The sequence below is a fragment of the Dasypus novemcinctus genome, chromosome 21 (assembly GCF_030445035.2).
Source record: "Dasypus novemcinctus isolate mDasNov1 chromosome 21, mDasNov1.1.hap2, whole genome shotgun sequence".
NCBI classification, from domain to species: domain Eukaryota; kingdom Metazoa; phylum Chordata; class Mammalia; order Cingulata; family Dasypodidae; genus Dasypus; species Dasypus novemcinctus.
Window position 1 is genome coordinate 71,622,466 of NC_080693.1, and position 18,232 is coordinate 71,640,697.

The 18,232-nt window shown below is 37.6% G+C and overlaps 1 protein-coding gene across 4 annotated transcripts in view; it reads left to right on the forward strand.

Annotated features, from left to right (window-relative positions):
* The window catches only part of CEP112 (centrosomal protein 112), a 575,007-nt gene that overhangs the window by 93,293 nt on the left and 463,482 nt on the right, over positions 1–18,232 (forward strand). The window lies entirely within an intron of this gene.

Consider the following 18,232-nt stretch of genomic DNA (forward strand, 5'->3'; position numbering starts at 1 on the left):
AGAGGAATAGAGACAGCTCATTAGACAAGGCAGAGGCTCAGGGAAGAGAGATGAGCATGATAGTCTGGAGGATCCTTAAGAGGAAGAAGGAAGGCTGAACCCTCACAGACATTGCCTGCCATCTTGTGTCAACACATGGCAACAGACTTTGGGTGAGAAAGTACCTCTTATGGTACCTTGAGTTGGTACCAAGCCAGGGGTACCAACTCAAGGTACTTTAAGGCCTTGTGACTATAAGCTTCTACCCCTAATAAATACCTTTTATAAAAGCCAACAGAGTTCTGGTACTTTGCATCAGCACCCTTTTTGACTGACTTATATACTCTCCAAACAACAAAAATCTTGCAAAAAATATTTAGGAATTGGTTGATCTTTCTAACCACTCCAAATCCAGAAACTATAAATGAAATGATATAAATATTTGGTGAAAGTGAAATTAAAAGACTTTGTATGGCAAACATACCATAAACAAGGTCCATAGAAAAATAATAGATTCAGCAAAAAATTCAGGACAAACTGAATGTTTAGTGTGAACTGTATACCACGAAATCTTACTGATTGTCAGGAAGCTGGATCGAGATCATGAAAGGGCATTTCACACACAAAAAACAAATTTATGTGGTCCCAAATGTCTCAAATTCAGGTAAGAACTAGTAGTTTTCAGGGATATGCAAATTAGTGTAGCAATGAGATGTCTATTCTTCTGATGGCAATGTCCATTAATAGAGGGCAAAATGTATTAAGAAAAATTTATCTGCCCATTGATTCATTAGCTTGTCTTCTGGGAATCCATTCTGTAGAATACAAGCTTTATTTTGTAAGAGGTATGTGTGAGAATTTTTTTTGTGGCAATGTTTGTAGTAGAAAAAACACTGCAAACAAAGTGAATGTGCATTATGGGATTGGCTGAACAAACTTATTAAGGAATATTAGGCAGGAATTTTAAAAGCTGAATAAAAGCTATAGCAGACGACTTTAGAAGGATTTCCATGAGGTATTGTTGAGAGAAAATGGCAAGATGGAGAATTTTTTTTTTCTTTTATTGTGAAACATATTAGTCAAAAATCCTGTGTTCCTAAGGATATAGCAACTTAAAAAAGAGACTTGAGTTAGCTCTCACTGAAATCTGGAGTATATAGGGAGTGCTTTGCTCTGAGATGTCATTGGGGACCCAGGCTGGTATGGAGGCTCTGCCATCCTCAGCATATGGCTTCAGTGTCTGGGTCTGGGGTGGCAGTTGCTGCATTTATCTGAGTCTTCAGGGTAGATTGTTCAGCAGTACCTTATCTTTTAGTACCATCCTTTAAAAAGAGCTTGGAGAGAGAGCCACTTTATTTTTAAGGATCTCAAGTCAAAGTTGCCTGCATCATTTGTTGCCCCATAATTCCTCTTGGGCCATAACCTAGTCACTTAAATATAGCCTGTGCATGAATTAAAAATTATCTAATTCTGTATCCAAGTGTACCTAGTTTCTAGAAAGCCAATTAAGTAATATAGGCTATAGGCTTTAAATATTCAGAAAGGATGTAGACTGAATGTGTATTCAAAGTTACATCCAGAGGGAATGTGGGCGATATGTTAATTCAAGCTTACCTTGGAGGGTAGGCAATATGTTAATTCTAGCTTACCTAGAATGTGGGTGATATGTTTTTTAAAGCTTACCTGTAATGTGGGGGATATGTTAATTCAAAATCTATCTGGTACTCAAACAAACACTTAAAACACTAAGAAATTAGCAAAGAAAAGTCCTTTTTTCTTAAAAGCATCATTTGATTCCCCGCTCCTATATCCTCTGTATAAAAGGAACCCAGAAATCCTTTTCAGGGCTCCGTTTTTTTGGACAGGAGTCCGCTGGGCCTGGCCGGTCGTAATAAATCTTCCTTCTCTGAATATTCCTGAGTCCTAGCCTTCAATATACGATCACTGAATCCTTTCTGCTTCCACAAAAACTTGGCCACATGTAGCTACATGTGATGCAGCCACATGCCCTGCATGCACTTGGTGGTGGTAGCAGGGACCCAAAGGAAAAAGTAGAGAAGAGGTATTTGGAGACAAAAGCAGTTTTTGCCACAAGACTGCTTCTGACTCACTTAAAATAAATGTATTTTGTAACTCAGCAAATAAATCTATTCAAGTTGATGTTGCTGCTTATACTTGGAAATAACTGGGCAGTACAGATGGTTTACATCAGTAATATTTTAGACCTTTCAGGCCTTCCAATTTAATTGCTACTTAGGCACAATAAATAAAGACACTCAAAAAAAAATTATATGGCAGTAATATTATGCTGGCTACATTTTATACTTAGTTGAAAGCTTATATACCTTGTAAAGCTATTTTCTACATCAAAATAAATCTTGTTCTTTTTTTTGTACATTTTCTTCCATTTGACCAGATCAAGATAGTCTATCAGTATTTAAACTTTTTATATAACATTTAAGGGAATTCCTCTCTATTTTAAAATGTGTGGATGGTACCTATCTAAATAACTTTTATGTATTTTTTTCCTTACAAAGCCATTAATGATTATTGTGTTTTTTTGGTTTGGTGTTCTGCAAAGTTCAGTATCAAACGTGCAACACAATTTGCATATATAAAACTACTAATGGTAAAAGGTAGCATTTTGAATACAAAATCTGCTCTTCTATAGAAGTGAATGTTGAATAGCTGAGTAAATAGATAGGTATGTTCCTTTAAAAAAAATCCAAATATCTTAATTCAAAGTTTGTAAATACTCAGTTGAATAAAAGGAACAAATGACATTGGTAATTGTTCTAAAATTTAAACTACTTATATAGTTAAGTAGGATATTTTTACACCAAGGGAAATACTTTCATACTAAATAAATGAGCATATTAATCAGCTTTATTCATTTGGTAGTAATGCCCAACCTCAAAGTACTTCTTCGACATAAATACTTTAGAAAAAATGGGGCCCACTTACGTTGTAAATGTATTGTCTTAACATCTTTTTTTTTTAAAGATTTATTTCATTTATTTCTCTCCGCTTCCCCCCACCCCTGCCAGTTGTCTGCTCTCTGTGTGCATTTGCTGTGTGTTCCCCCACATCCGCTTCTTTTCTTGTCATCGGCACTGAGAAACTGCATCTCTTTTTTGTTGCATCATCCTACTGCATCAGTTCTCCGTGTGTGTGGCATCACTCCTGAGTAGGCCGCACTTTTTTCGTGCTGGGGGCTCTCCTTATGGGGCACAGTCCTTGCACATGGGGCTCCCCTATGCAGGGGACACCCCTGCATGGCGCGGCACTCCTTGCTTGTATCAGCACTGTGTGTGGGCCAGCTCACCACACAGGTCAGGAGGCCCTGGGTTTGAACCCTGGACCTCCCATGTGGTAGGTGGATGTTCTGTCAGGTGAGCCAAATCCGCTTCCCTGTCTTAACCTCTTTGTAAACAATTATAGGAATTTCACGAATTCTCTTACTAGCTTGTTAGAATGCCTCTAGAAAGAAGAACCATACACTTTTAATCACTTTGCTTTAGCAACAAGTTATCCATAGAATGACTTGGACTACACTCTTATTCTTGTGCAGCTAGTCTCAATCTCTTGATGATTCTCTGTTTCTTCTAGATGATTCTCTGCTTTTGTTACTCTAGCCCTGGGATGGTGCAAATGTTGTCTGAGGGGATCTTCTGGTCAGATTGCCCGGGGACTTGGTTGTATGAAGTAAAGCTTTCCACTTTCCACTTACCAATTTATTCCCACCATAAAATATTTTTGATGGGATTCAGTGGTCTAAAAGGGGTATTTTCAGTTGCAAACTAAACCTCTTTACCATTAGAGGATCAACAGATGAGAACAAGGCAAACATTGGCTGATTTTAGTAATGGAATAAGTGAGCACTCACTTGTCTTATGCACAGCTTCTTTGTTTCATTTTTTCAGTTGAAAGTTTTATTCACACACCATATAGTCCATCCAAAGTGTCTGTTCAGTGGCTTTCAGTAATATTACTGAGTTGTACAATCATCACCACAATCAATTTTAGAACATTTTCATTGCTTCAAACATAAGAAACAAAACAAAAAGAAAAACCCCTTCCCTTTATGTGCCCCTCTTATTGACACTTATCATTGGTATAGTATCTTTGTTACAACTGAATAAAAAATATTACAGTATTACTGTTAGCCATAGTCAATAATTTGCATTAGTTGTACTTTTCCCCATACCACCCTATTATTAACACCTTATAATAGTGACATACATTTGTTACAGTTCATGAAAGAACATTCTTATATTTGTACTCTTAACCTCAGACCTCATCCGTAACACAGTACACTTTGTTATACAGTCCCATGTTTTATCCTCAAACTTTCCTTCTAGTGACATCCATCCATAACGAGTACGCACAATTCAGCACTGTTAATTACCCTCACAATGTGCTCCCATCATCTCTATCCATTTTCAAACCTTTACTATCAGCCTTATTGTAAATTCTCTAGGCAGTGTTTTAAGATTGGCTTCCCTGCTCATACTCCTTAGTGGCTCCACTGCCTTAGCCTGACATTGAAGACTTTATAATTTAGGTTAATTATTTACTTGTTTAATTTTAAAACTTAATTTTTAATATAGATATACACATATATGTATAACAAAGGAGATATAAGGAATACAAATGTGACTGCAATGGTAAGTTACTTGATTCAACAAACACTCATGAGAGAGTCCCTAAAAGTTACATTTGGTTTCAGGAGAGAGTATAGTGTAAACCAATTTTATGGTAATATAGAATAAGAAGTGTTGTGAGGTATATTGAGGAAAGAAAAATTGCTTTTGCCTGAGGAGCTTGAGGAAAATGTCATGGAGAACTAGGCAGTTAAGCCAGGATTTAGATCACATGTGGAATTTTAATGGCAGAGAAGATAAAGGAGTAGAGTGCTTGTTTAACTGGAGCTTATAGACCACTTGGCCAGGGTATAGGGAGAAGAAAAGGAAGAGACTGTGATAAAAACCAGAAGTGTATGTTACTGCCAAGCCAAGGCAGAGGCTTGACCAGGAGAATTATAAATGACTGCTTTCAGAAATTAAGTTGTCAGTAGTGTCTCAGATGGATAGGTGGGGTGGAAGTTTGGGTGTTCTGTAGAGGCTGTTCTAATAGACCAGGTATTGGTAGTAGGGAGAGGTATGAGAGTCCGGTATTATGTTACATATGCTTGTTTTATAAGTTCACAATGATTACTATACACTTATTGTTTATGTATGTTTATATATGAGTGATACACTTCAATAAATTAAATAAAGAATAAACTTGCAAAAAAAAAAAATGAAACCCTACCAGAATGGCAATAGTGGGACTAGGAAGGAAGCATTGCTTGTTGGGTAGGTAAATGGGTAGAGCTTAGTGACTGATTAGATGTTGAAGGTGAAGGGAAAGAATTAGTGCATAGTACAGGTATGCCTCTTTTTCTTGTATTCACTTTATTACTGCATTTTTTTTACAAAGTGAAGATTTGAGGCAACTTTGTATCAAGCAAGTAGACTGTTGCCATTTTCCAACAGCATGTGCTCACTTCATGTCTGTCACATTTTAGTAATTCTTATGATACTTCAATGTTTTTGATTTTATTATGTTATGGTGCTCTTTGATCAGTGATCTTTGATGTTACTATTGTCATTGTTTTGTGGTGCCATAAAACTGCCCCATATAAGTCAGCAGACTTTATTGATAAATGTTGTATGTGTTCTGACTGCTCCACCACTGGCCACTCCCTTGAATCTCTTCCTCTCCTTAGGCCTCCCTATTTCCTAAGACATAACAATATTGAAATGAGGCCAATTGATAACCTCTTAAGTATTCAAATGAAAGGAAATCTAAAGCTAGAAATGATTAAGTTTAGTGAAGATGTGTTAAAAGCTATGATAGACCAGAAGCTAGGCCTTGTGCCAAACAGCTGAATTCTGAATACAAAGGAAACTCTTGAAGGAAATTAAAAGTGCTACTCCTGTGAACATACAAATGATAAAGTGAAACAACCTTATTGCTGGTATGAAAAGGTTGTAGTAGTCTGGATAGAAAATCAAACTGGCCACAACATTCCCTAAAATCAGAACAAGACCCTAACTCTCTTCAGTTCTGTGAACTTCTGTGAAGGCTGAGAGAGGTGAGGAAACTGCAGAAGAAAAGTGTAAAGCTAAAAGAGTTTGGTTCATGAGGTTTAAGGAAAGAAGCTGTCTCTATAACATGAAAGTGCAAGATGGGGGAATTGTGGGAACACGGCATTGGATTAGGCAGACAAGTCTCATCTCACAAAAACGGTGGGGAAAGAGCCAAAAGCTGCCTGAGAGATCTGCTTTGAGGGTCAGCAGGAGAGGACAGTGCTTCACAACTCTCGGAGAGATGAAAAATCTGAAACAATAAACTGTGAGTTGCTAAACCTCCCGGCTACCAGCAGGAAGCACTCCCTTCCCCCACCTCTGAGATATTAAGTGAGGGTAAAACCCCGGCTCATTGAAGCAGACAGAAAGGGGAGCAGATGTCTTCCGCCCTGTCAACTGTTACAAGGAACAGGTTGGGGACATAAGGGGAATTATCTTTAGTGAATTTGACCAGTGGAGCCAGTTTTGAATCTTGGCTCCTGCCAGACCAAAACAGAGGAAAATGGAGAGATACACCTCCGTGGAAAGGTATGTCAATGAGTGCTGTCTGCTGGCCAGTCTGGAAATTGCATGGGCATAAAATGCTTTTTGAGCTCTCTACCCAATCCCTGGAGGAAATCTGTGCCCCATTAGTGAAACTGTGGCACAATTTTGATAACTTAAGCTGGGCTTGGCATAAGTTGAACCAAATATCAAAGAAGACATGTGAAAAAATAATAATAGGCAAGAGAAGAAATTGGCCATCAGAGTAAAGTCACCACCTTATTCAAATACCTAGCCATCATAAAAAAAATTGTGAGCCCTACTAGGAAACAGGAAGAGATGGCTCAGCCAAAGGAGCAAAACAAATATCCTGAAGAGATACATTAATCAATGATAATCACAAAGCTCTCCTAAATCAATTTAAACAATTGAAAGAAAATATGACTACAGAGATGAAGGATATTAAAAAGACACTAAGTGAACATAAAGAATAATTTGAAAGTCTGCAAAGAAGACTAATAGACCCTATGGAAATGAAAGGCACAATGGATGAGATTAAAAATACATTAGAGGCACATAAGAATAGATTTGAATTGCTTGAAGACAGAATTAGTCATTTCAAAGACAGAACATCTGATCTGGAAAAGATAGGAGAACAGAAAGAGAAGAGAATGGGAACAATGGAACAGGGTCTCAGGGAATTGAATAACAATGTAAAATGCAAAAACATATGTAATATTGGTGTCCCAGAAGAAGAAGAAAAAGGAAAAGGGGCAGAAAGAATATTTGAGGAAATAATGAATGAAAACTTGCCTACCTTTCTGAAAGACATAAATATCAATACCCAAGAAGGACAACACATCCCCAAAAGAATAAATCTGAATAGACCTACCCTGAGACACCTACTATTCAGAATGACAAACAACAGAGATAAGGAGAAGATTTTGAAAGCAGCAAGAGAAAAGTAAAGCATCACATTCAAGGGAAACTCAATAAGATTAAGTGTTGACCCCTTATCAGAAAACATGAAAGAGGGAAGTGGATGTGGCTCAACTGTCTACCATATAGGAGATCCAGGGTTAGAACCCAGGGCCTCCTGACCTATGTGGTGAGCTGGCCCAAGCGCAGTGCTGCTACGTGCAAGGAGTGCCATGCCATGCAGGGGTGTCCCCCACGTAGGGGAGCCCCATGCATAAAGAATGTGCCCTGCAAGGAGAGCCATCCCATGCAAAGAAAGCACAGCCTGCCCAGGAGTGATGCTGCACACATGGTGAGCTAATGCAGCAAGATGATGCAACAAAAAGAAATTCCCGGTCCCACTGACAAGAATGCAAGTGGATACAGAAGAACACACAGCAAATGGACACAAGAGAGCAGGTAATGGTGGGGGTGGTTGGGAGGGGAGAGAAATAAATAAAATAATCTTAAAAAAAAACCAAAAAACCATGGAGGAGAGAAGAAAGTGATATGATGTATATTCAAGGTATTGAAAAAAAACTGCCAGGCAAGAATTCTGTATCTGGCAAAGCTGCCCTTCAAAAATGAAGGGGAGTTAAAAATCTTCACAGACAAACACAAACTGAGAGAATATGTTATACCAAAAGACCAGAATTGCAAGAGATACTAAAGGGAGTGCTGCAGCCTTAAAGGAAAAAAGGGCAAGAGATTTGGAGAAGAATGTAGAAACGAAGATTTTTAGCATGGGTAAATTATAGGGTAAAAAGACAGACAATAGTGTGATATGACAACAGAAAGCCAAAGGTCAAAATGGATGAAGTAAGTAATGCCTTTACAGTAATAATATTGAATGTTAATGACTTGAACTCTCCAATCAAAAAACATAGATTGATGGAGAGGATTGAAAAATACGTGCCATCTGTATGCTGTTTATGATAGACTCACCTCAGACATAAGGACACAACCAGCTTAAAAGTGAAAGATTGGGAAAAGATATTCCATGCAAATAGTAACCAAAAAAAGAGCCGAAGTAGTGTTACTAGTATCTTACAAAACAGATTTTAGATGCAAAACTGTTGTAAGGGATGAAGAAGGTCATTATATATTAGTAAAAGGGGAAATTCAACAAGAAGAAACTCTACTAAATATTTATGCACCTAACTTTAGTGCCCCAAGATATGTGAGATACACACTGGCAAAACTGAAGGAAGAAATAGATGTCTCTACAGTAATAGTTGGAGACTTCAATAAACTACTCTCAGTGTTGGATAGAACAAATGGATGGAGAATAAGTAAAGAAACAGAGAACTTGAATAATATGGTAAATGAACTTAACCTAGCAGATAACTATAGAGCATTGCACCCCAAAACAGCAGGCTATACATTATTTTCAAGTGCTTATGGATCCTTCTCCAAGATACACCCTATGTTGGGACACAAGACAAGTCTCAATAAACTTAAAAGATTGAAATTATACTTTTGTGATCATAACAGAATGAAGCTAGATGTCAATGATGGATGGAAAATGGGAAATTCATAAATAATGGAGATTAAACAAATAATCAGTGGGTCAAAGAAGAAACTGCAAGAGAATTCAGCAAATATCTTTTTTTAAAAGAAGATTTATTTATTTATTTCTCTCCCCTCCCCCTCCCCCCCAGTTGTCTGTTCTCTGTGTCTATTCGCTGCATGTTTTTCTTTGTCTGCTTCTGTTGTTGTCAGTGGCATGGGAATCTGTATTTCTTTTTTGTTGCGTCATCTTGTTGTGTCAGCTCTCAGTGTGTGTGGTGCCATTCCTGGGCAGGCTGAACTTCCTTTCATGCTGGGCAGCTCTCCTTATGGGGCGCACTCTTTGCATGTGGGGCTCCTCTACGCGGGGACACCCGTGCATGGCACGGCACTCCTTGCGTGCATCAGCACTGCGCGTGGGCCAGCTCCACACGGGTCATGTGGTAGACAGATTCCCTAACCACTGGGCGAAGTCCACTTCCCGTCAGCAAATATCTTGAGGTAAGTGAAAATGAGAACTCAACATATCAAAACCTGTGGGACACTGCAAAGGCAGTGCTGACAGAGAAATTTGTAGCCCTCAATACATACATTAAAAAAGGAAGAAAGAGCTTAAATTAAAGATCTAACTGCACATCTGCAAGAACTAGAAAAAGAACAGCAACCTAATCCCAAACCAAGCCAAAGGAAAGAAATAGTAAGATCAGAGCAGAGTCCCTAAAGTGCAATGGCAAAGACCAAAAAAGAAGGATGGTCCAGCAATGAACCCTTGATACTAATGACTATGCTTGTGAACCTGTGCACCTGAAATAAGAACTAGGCCTAGAGCTGCAGGATGCCTAAGAGTTACCTCCTGAGAACCTCCATGTTGCTCAAATGTGGCCAGTCTCAAAGCCAAACTCAGCATGTAAATGCATTGCCTTCCCCCCAGCATGGGACATGGCTCCCGGGGATGAGTCTCCCTGGCACTGAGGGATTACTACCAAGTACCAGCTGATGATGTAACTAGAAAATGACCTTGAATAAAAAGGTCAACTCAGACCAGCAGAATATCTCAGCCTACATGTAATATCAGGAGTTAAAAATGATTTTTGACCTTGAATAAAAGGGGGAAATGGAAAGGACAAATGAGTTTATACGGCTATGAGTCTCCAAAAAAGAGCCGGGAGGTCATCAGAGGGGTCACCCTTTTGCACACCTCAGCAGAGTCCCAGAGACAGCTAACGTAGATACAACCCCAGGTATTGGTTCTTCTGAGGGCTACAGAGACCCACAGGTTCTATGGTCATGCAGATGGAGTTCAGTGCCATGTCAGTTGGCCCTACTTTGGAGTTTGTGTTCCTGAGTGTGATGGAGTTGGACTCAGATGTGATCTTTGTTCACAAGCCTCTCCTGTTATTTTACCAGACCTGTGGTTGGTGCTGGGGTTTAGTGTATACTTGGGGGACCTGAATCTCTGGACTGTCCATGTGATCACCATGCCCTGAGCCTCAACAGAGCAGCAACTCCTACACTCTGGTTTATTGGACTTACCCCATCCAGCTAACAGGGAGGTGAAGAAGGTCAGTCGCTACACCAGGGATCCAAGAGTGCTTACAACTGAAAGCAGAAGAATTTCATCTAGCATCCATGTGGAATCTAAGCACCCTTTTGATATAGATGTGGAGTGGACATAACCATTCCAGGGTCCACAGGATGGAGGAATAGAGTATGGATTAGAGTGTACTTAATGATATTCTATTCATGAACTGTTGTGATTAGTAATCAAAGAAAATGTAGCATTGATGTGGAGAAAGTGGCCATGGTAGCTGCTGAGGGTAGGGAGTGGGAAGAAGAGATGTGATGTGGGGGCATTTTCAGGACTTTGAGTTGTCCTGGGTGGTACTGCAGGGACAGTTACTGGACATTGTATGTCCTCCCATTGCCCACTGGGTGGACTGGGGGAGAGTGTGAACTATAATGTGGACCACTGACCATGTGGTGCAGCAGTGCTCAGAGATGTATTCACCAAGTGCAGTGAATGTCCCATAATGATGGAGGAGGTTGTTGTAACATAATGTAACATTAAAACAAAATAAAGACAAAAATAAAAAAAATAAAAGTTATATGAAATGCAAAAAAACAAAAACAAAAACAAAAGCAAAAGTAATAAAGGAAATCAAGAAGAAAAAAATACAATAGAGAGAATCAACAAAACCAGAAGTTGATTCTTTGAGAAGATTAACAAAATCAACAAACCCTTAACTATACTGACAAAGAAAAAAAGAAGACACAAATAAATAAAATCTGAAATGAGAGGGGAGAGATTACCACTCACCCTGTAGAAATAAAAGAGATCATAGGAGGATGCTATGAGCAACTTTATGCCAAAAAACTAGAAAATGTAGATAAGATGGACAAATTCCTAGAAACCATGAACCACCACACTGACCTGAGAAGATATAGAAGACCTCAACAAACCCATTACATGTAAGGAGATTGACACAGTCATAAAAATATCCCAAAGATGAGAAGCCTAGGACCAGATGGCTTCACAGGTGAGTTCTACCAATCATTCAAAGATGACCTAATACTGATCTTGCTCAAGCTCTTCCAAAAAAATTGAAAAGGAAAGAATGCTACTGAACTCATTTTATGAAGCCTACATCACCTTAGGAGCAAAACCAGATAGATACTAAAGAAAAAAAAAAAAAGAAAATTACAGACCAATATCCCTAATGAATATAGATGCAAAAATCCTCAACAAAATACTTAAAAATCAAATCCAAAAGCACATTAACAGTATTAAATACCATGATCAAGTGGGTTTTATCCAAGGTATGCAGGGTGGTTCAACAGGAGAAAATCAATTAGTGTAAGAAATCACATTAATAAATTGAAGAAGAAAAACCACATGATCCTCTCAATTGATGCAGAAAAGGCATTTGACAAAGTACAGCATACTTTCTTGATAAAAACACTTCAAAAGATAGGAATAGAAGGAAGCTTTCTCAATATGATAAAGTGCATAAATGAAAAACCTACAGCTAGTATCGTACTGAATGGTGAAAGACTGAAAGCTTGCTGAGATCAGGAACAAAACGGGGGTGCCCACTATCACCATTATTATTCAAAATTGTGCAGGAAGATCTAGCTAGAGCAATTAGACTAGACAAAGAAATCAAAGGCACCCAAAGAGGAAAGGAAGAAGTAAAACTTTCACTATTGATCCTATATTTAGAAAATCCTGAACTATCCGCAACAAAGTTACTAGAACTAACAGATGAGTTCAGCAAATGTCAGGATACAAGATTAATACACAAAAATCATTACTGTTTCTATACACTACTGACGTGCAATCTGAGGAGGAAATCAGAAAAAAGATCTGTTCATAATAGCAACAAAAGCAATAAAATATTTAGGAATAAACTTAACCAAGGACATAAAGAAATACTACAAAACATTGCTAAAAGAAAGCGAGGAAGACTTAAATAAATGAAAGGACATTCCATGTTCATGGATTGAAAGACAAATACTGTTAAAATGTCACTTCTACCCAAACAGATTTATGGAATCAATGCAATCTCAATAAAATTCCCAACAACCATTTTTCCAGCAATTGAAAAGCCAATAATCAAATTTATTTGGAAGGGTAAGGGGCCCTGAATAGCCAAAAATATCTTTAAAAAGAATGATGTTGGAAGACTCTTCACTTCCTGACTTTAAAACATATTACTTAGTTACAGTGGTAAACACAGCATGGTACTGGCATAAGGAGAGGCAGAATGACCAGTGGAACCAAATCGAGAACTCAGAAGTTGACTCTCACATCTATAATTAAGTGATTTTTGACAAGGCTGTTAAGCCCATCCAGCTGGGCTGGAACAAGACTAAAAAGTGGTGCTGGGAGAACTGGATAGTCATATCCAAAAGAAAGAAAGAAGACCCCTATCTCACACCTTATACAAATATTAACTTAAAATGGATCAAGGACCTAAATATAAAAACAACAACCAAAAAAATCATAGCAAAAAATGTAGGAAAACATTTTCAAGATCTTGTGGTAGGTAGTAGTTTCTTAAACCTTACACCCAAAGCATGAGCAACAAAGAAAAAATAAATAAATGAGTCCTCCTAAAAACCCAACACTTTTGCACCTCAAAGGACTTTGTCAAAAATGTGAGGCAGGCAACTCAATGGGAGAAAATATTTGGCAGTCACATATCTGACAAGGGTTTAATATACTTGATACATAAGGAGATCATATAGTTCAACAATGAAATGACCAACTATCAGATTAAAAAATGGGCAAAAGACTTGAAAAGACAATAGTCCAAAGAAGAAATACATATGGTGAAGAAATACATGAAAAAGTATTGAACATCCCTAGCAATTAGGGAAATGAAAATTAAAACTACAGTGAGATGTCATTTCACACCTATTAAGCTGGCCACTATTAAAAAGCTGGAAAACTGTAAATGTTGGAGAGGATGTGTAGAGATAGGAATACTTATTCACTGTTGGTGGAAATGTAGAATGGTACAGCCATGGTTGAGGACTGTTTGGCAGTTCCTCAGGAAGTTGAATATAGACTTGCCATGGGACTAGGCAATACCATTGCTAGGTATATATCCAGAAGAACTGAGAGCTGTGACACAAATAGACATCTGCACACCAATGTTCATGGCAGCGTTATTCACGATAGCCAGACATTGGAAACAACCCAGGTGTCCAACAACTGATGAATGGATAAACAAAATGTGGAATATACATATGATGGAATTTTCTGCAGTGGTAAGAAGAAATGAAGTCATGAATCCTATGACAACATGGATGAACTTGGAGAAAATTATGTTGAGTGAAGCAAGCCAGACATAAAAGGACAAATACTGTATGATTGCCCTATTATGAACTAAATATTATGAGAAATATAAATATATTATGTGAAATATGAGTATGGTTAGAATTGCATATACAAGACCATTCTTCTTTGAAACTGAACAAATGCAATTTAATACTATAAAATGTTAATATCAGACCAAGAAAAACCACACAACATTTTGCTAAGTGAAGGAGACCAGACACAGAGTATTACGTATTGAATGATTCCATTTATATAAAATATAAATATAAATCAATTTATAAAGATGAATTTAGATTAGTAGTTTATGTAGGTCTGAGGAAGAAATGCTACAGGGGTGTGGAATCTTTCTTTTTGGGGTAATGACATTGTTCTAAAATTTTTGAGATGATGAATGTGTACAACATTGCGACTATACTAAAAGCCATCAATCATACACTTTGGATAGATCATATGGTATGTAAATATAGCTTAATAAAACTTCGTATTGAACCAATGAAAAAAAGAACTACAAGATGAAGCAGCAAGTACTGATGTAGAAGCTGCAGCAAAATATCCAGAAGATCTAGTAAGATGGTTGATAATTTTCATTGTAGATGAAACAGCCTTCTCTGGAAGAAGATGCCATCTAGGATTTTCATATCTAGAGAGAAGTCAGTGCTTGGCTTTAAAGCTTCAAAGGATAAGCTGACTCTCTTGCTAGGGACTAATGCAGCTGATGACTTGAAGTTGAAGCAATGCTCATTTACCATTCTGAAAATCCTAAGGCCCTTAAGAATTATGCTAAATATATTCTGCATGTGCTCTGTAAATAGAACCACAAAGCCTGGATGGGAGCACATTTGTTTATAACATGGTTTACTGAGTATTTTAATGCCACTGTTGGGACCTCCTGTTCAGAAGAAAAGATTCCTTTCAAAAATTTACTTCTTATTGACAATGTACCTTATCATCCAAGAGCTCTTAGGAAGATACACAACGAAATTCATGTTGTTTTCGTAACTGCTACCACAACATCCATTCTGCAGCCCATGGATCAAGGAGTCATTTCAGACTTTCAGGTCTTAATTTTTTAAGAAATACATTTTGTAAGAGTGTAGCTGTCATAGGTAGTGATTCCTTTGATAGATCTGGGTAAAGTAAATTGAAAACCTTCTGGAAAGGATTCACCATTCTAGATGCTGTTAAAACATTTGTGAATCATGGGGGGTCAAAATATCAACATTAATAGGAATTTGAAAGAAATTGATTCTGACCCCCATGGATTACTTTATGGGGTTCAAGACTTCAGTGGAAGAAATAACTGCAAATGTGGTAGAAATAGCAAGAAAACTAGTGTTAGAAATTGAGCCTGAAGTTGTGACTAAATTGCTACAATCTCATGATGAATCTTTAATGAATGAAAAGTTGTTCTTATGGATGAGCAATGAAAGTGTTTTCTTGAGATGGAATCTGCCCTTGGTGAAGATGCTGTGAACATTGTTGAAATGACAACAAAGGATTTAGGGTATATATACCCTTAGTTGATAAAGCAGCTTCAGGGTTTGAGAGGATTGACTCCAGTTTGAAATAAATTCTATGGATAAAATGCTATCAAACTGCATCACATGCTACAGAGAAATCTTTTGTGAAAGGAAGAGTCAGTGCAGCAAACTTCATTGTTGTCTTTTTTTTAATTGAGATTTTAAAAAATATTTGTAAAGAAGCTTTAGATTATATAAATGTTATATCTAAAATATAGGAGATTCCCATATACTTCACCCCCTTCCCCTCCCACACTTTTCCCCATTAACAACATCTTTCATTAGTATGGTACATCTGTTACAATTGATGAATACATATTGAAGATTTAGGCATACTAATCATGGTCTACAGTTTACATTTGGTTTACAGTTTGTGCTGCACAATTTTATAGGTTTTGACAAAATGTATAATGGTTTGTATCCATCATTTCAATGTCATGTAGAGCAATTCCAGTGCCCCAAAAATGCCCCATGTTACACCTATTCCCTCTCCCTCCCCTCAGAACCTCTGTCTTTATATCAATGTTATAGGTTCTTCCATTATTAGAATAATAATGTCTTCTTTAGTCCAACTTGCAGTCCCCCTTATGTTTGTTCATTCTTCAATCTTGAGGATTTGGGCATGGTAATGCCCACTCTGCTTTCAGTTGAGAGGGGGCTTAGATCCCATAGGACAGATGGGTGGAACTATCTTGCTTGCAGGTATAGATACTCAGTTTTTTGGGATGCTCATTGTCCATCATCATCCTTTTGTTAGTTGTCCTGGGTGAATCAAATGAATTGGAGGATAAGTGTTGACTGCAACTTTGCTGGGATTCAAGTCTCAACCAGCATATGAATAGCCAGAAGATTTAAATCTCTGGGACACTTATTTAACAGGTATAGTGTTAATTATAGGTTCATATAAAAAGGGCAAAAGAATGTGTGTAGGAAAATTATAAATGAGAACAACTCTGATACACTGGGTGGGAGAGATAGGATATCTTATATTCCAAGGTAAGACCCACTAACAGGGTGCTGAATTCCTGGGGTTGTCTGCCTTGCCTGTGGTGTCCAGATGTCTCTAGAGCCCTCAGGGCTCCCCCCCGCATCAGCACTGTTTATTGCGGCAGTCAGTGAGATCCTTCTAAGACATGTATAAGTGTATCCTCTGGAATGACCTGGCTTCCTAGCTAAAATATGCATACTTAATTTATTAAAATCTATTTAATGCCAATATTGTACCTTTTCACACTTCACTCTAGACCTTTCCCACTTTTTTTGTTTTGTTTTTTATTTATTAGACCTTACCTATTTTCTGTTTCCCACTTCACAAATGAAATCTTAACAACAGTAAAATTCAATTTAATCACACCCCCCATCTTTTATGCTATTGTTATAGTTCAATATACATTATAAACCATACCTTTCAGTGTTGTAATTTTAGCTTTAAATAATCAGTTTTCTTTTGAGGAAATTACAAGAAGGAAAAATGTTTTAAATTTTTATCTACTTATTTACTATTTCTGATACTCTTCTTTCCTTCATAAATCTGAGTTTATATCTAGTATAATTTTCTTTCAGACTCAAGAACACCCTTCAGTATTTCTTGTAGTGCACTAATTTTGTCAGCTTTTCTTTCCTTTAAAATGTTTTTCTTTTCTTTCAGCACTTCTAAGATATTCCTTTGTCCTCTCATTTCCATTGTTTCTGATAAGGAGCAAACACTCATTCTTACTATGGTTCCCCTGTAGGTGATGTGTCTTTTCCTCTGGCTGCTTTTAAGATTTTCTTTTTGTCTTTGGTTTTTTGTTTGACTGTAATGTGCCTGGGTTTTTTATTTCTTTGTATTTATCCTGCTTAGGGTTCACTGAGCATCTTGGATCTGTAAGTCTGTATTTTTATTTTTATTAAATTTGGAAAATATGTTGCCTTTATTTCTTTTTTTTAAAAATTTCTCTCCCCTTCCCCCCGCCCCCAGTTGTCTGCTCTCTGTGTCCATTTGCTGCGTGTTTTTTTTTGTCCGCTTTTGTTGTCAGCGGCACAGGAATCTATGTTTCTTTTTGTTGCGTCATCTTGTTGTGTCAGTTCTCCATGTGTGCGGCACCATTCCTGGGCAGGCTGAACTTTCTTTCGCCCTGGGCGGCTCTCCTTATGGGGCGCACTCCTTGTGCGGGGGCTCCCCTACATGGGGGACACCCCTGCACGGCACGGCACTCCTTGAGCGCATCAGCACTGCACATGGGCCAGCTCCACACGGGTCAAGGAGGCCCGGGGTTTGAACCGCAGACCTCCCATGTGGTAGACGGACGCCCTAACCACTGGGCCAAGTCCGCTTCCCGCTTTTATTTCTTTAAAGAGTTTTTGTTCTCTATTCTCCCTCTCTTCTTTAAGTACTCCAATAACTTTGATTTTGTTTCTCTGGTTCCTGAAGCTTGGCTTATTTTCCTCAATTCTCAATCTTTTTTTTTTTTTTTTTCTTAATTTGGGTGAGATCATTTCTATTGTTCTGTCATCAAGCTTATAGACCCTTTTTCTGCCATCTCCAATCTTCTTTTAAGCCCATGCAGTGAATTTTTTCCTTCTAGTTACTTTAATTTTCCATTCCAGAATTTCTATTTGTTTCCTTTTTATAGTTTCCATTTCTTTGCTGAGATTCCCTGTCCTCTCAGTAAAATAAAAATTTCCTTTTTCTTTGAATTTATTTTCTTTAGTTATTGAAGATACTTATATTAACTGCTTTAATTTCTTTTATACTAAACTTATTTATTTACTTTGTTCTCATGGACAACAATATTTTTTTTTCATATTTATCAACTTTTGTGTAA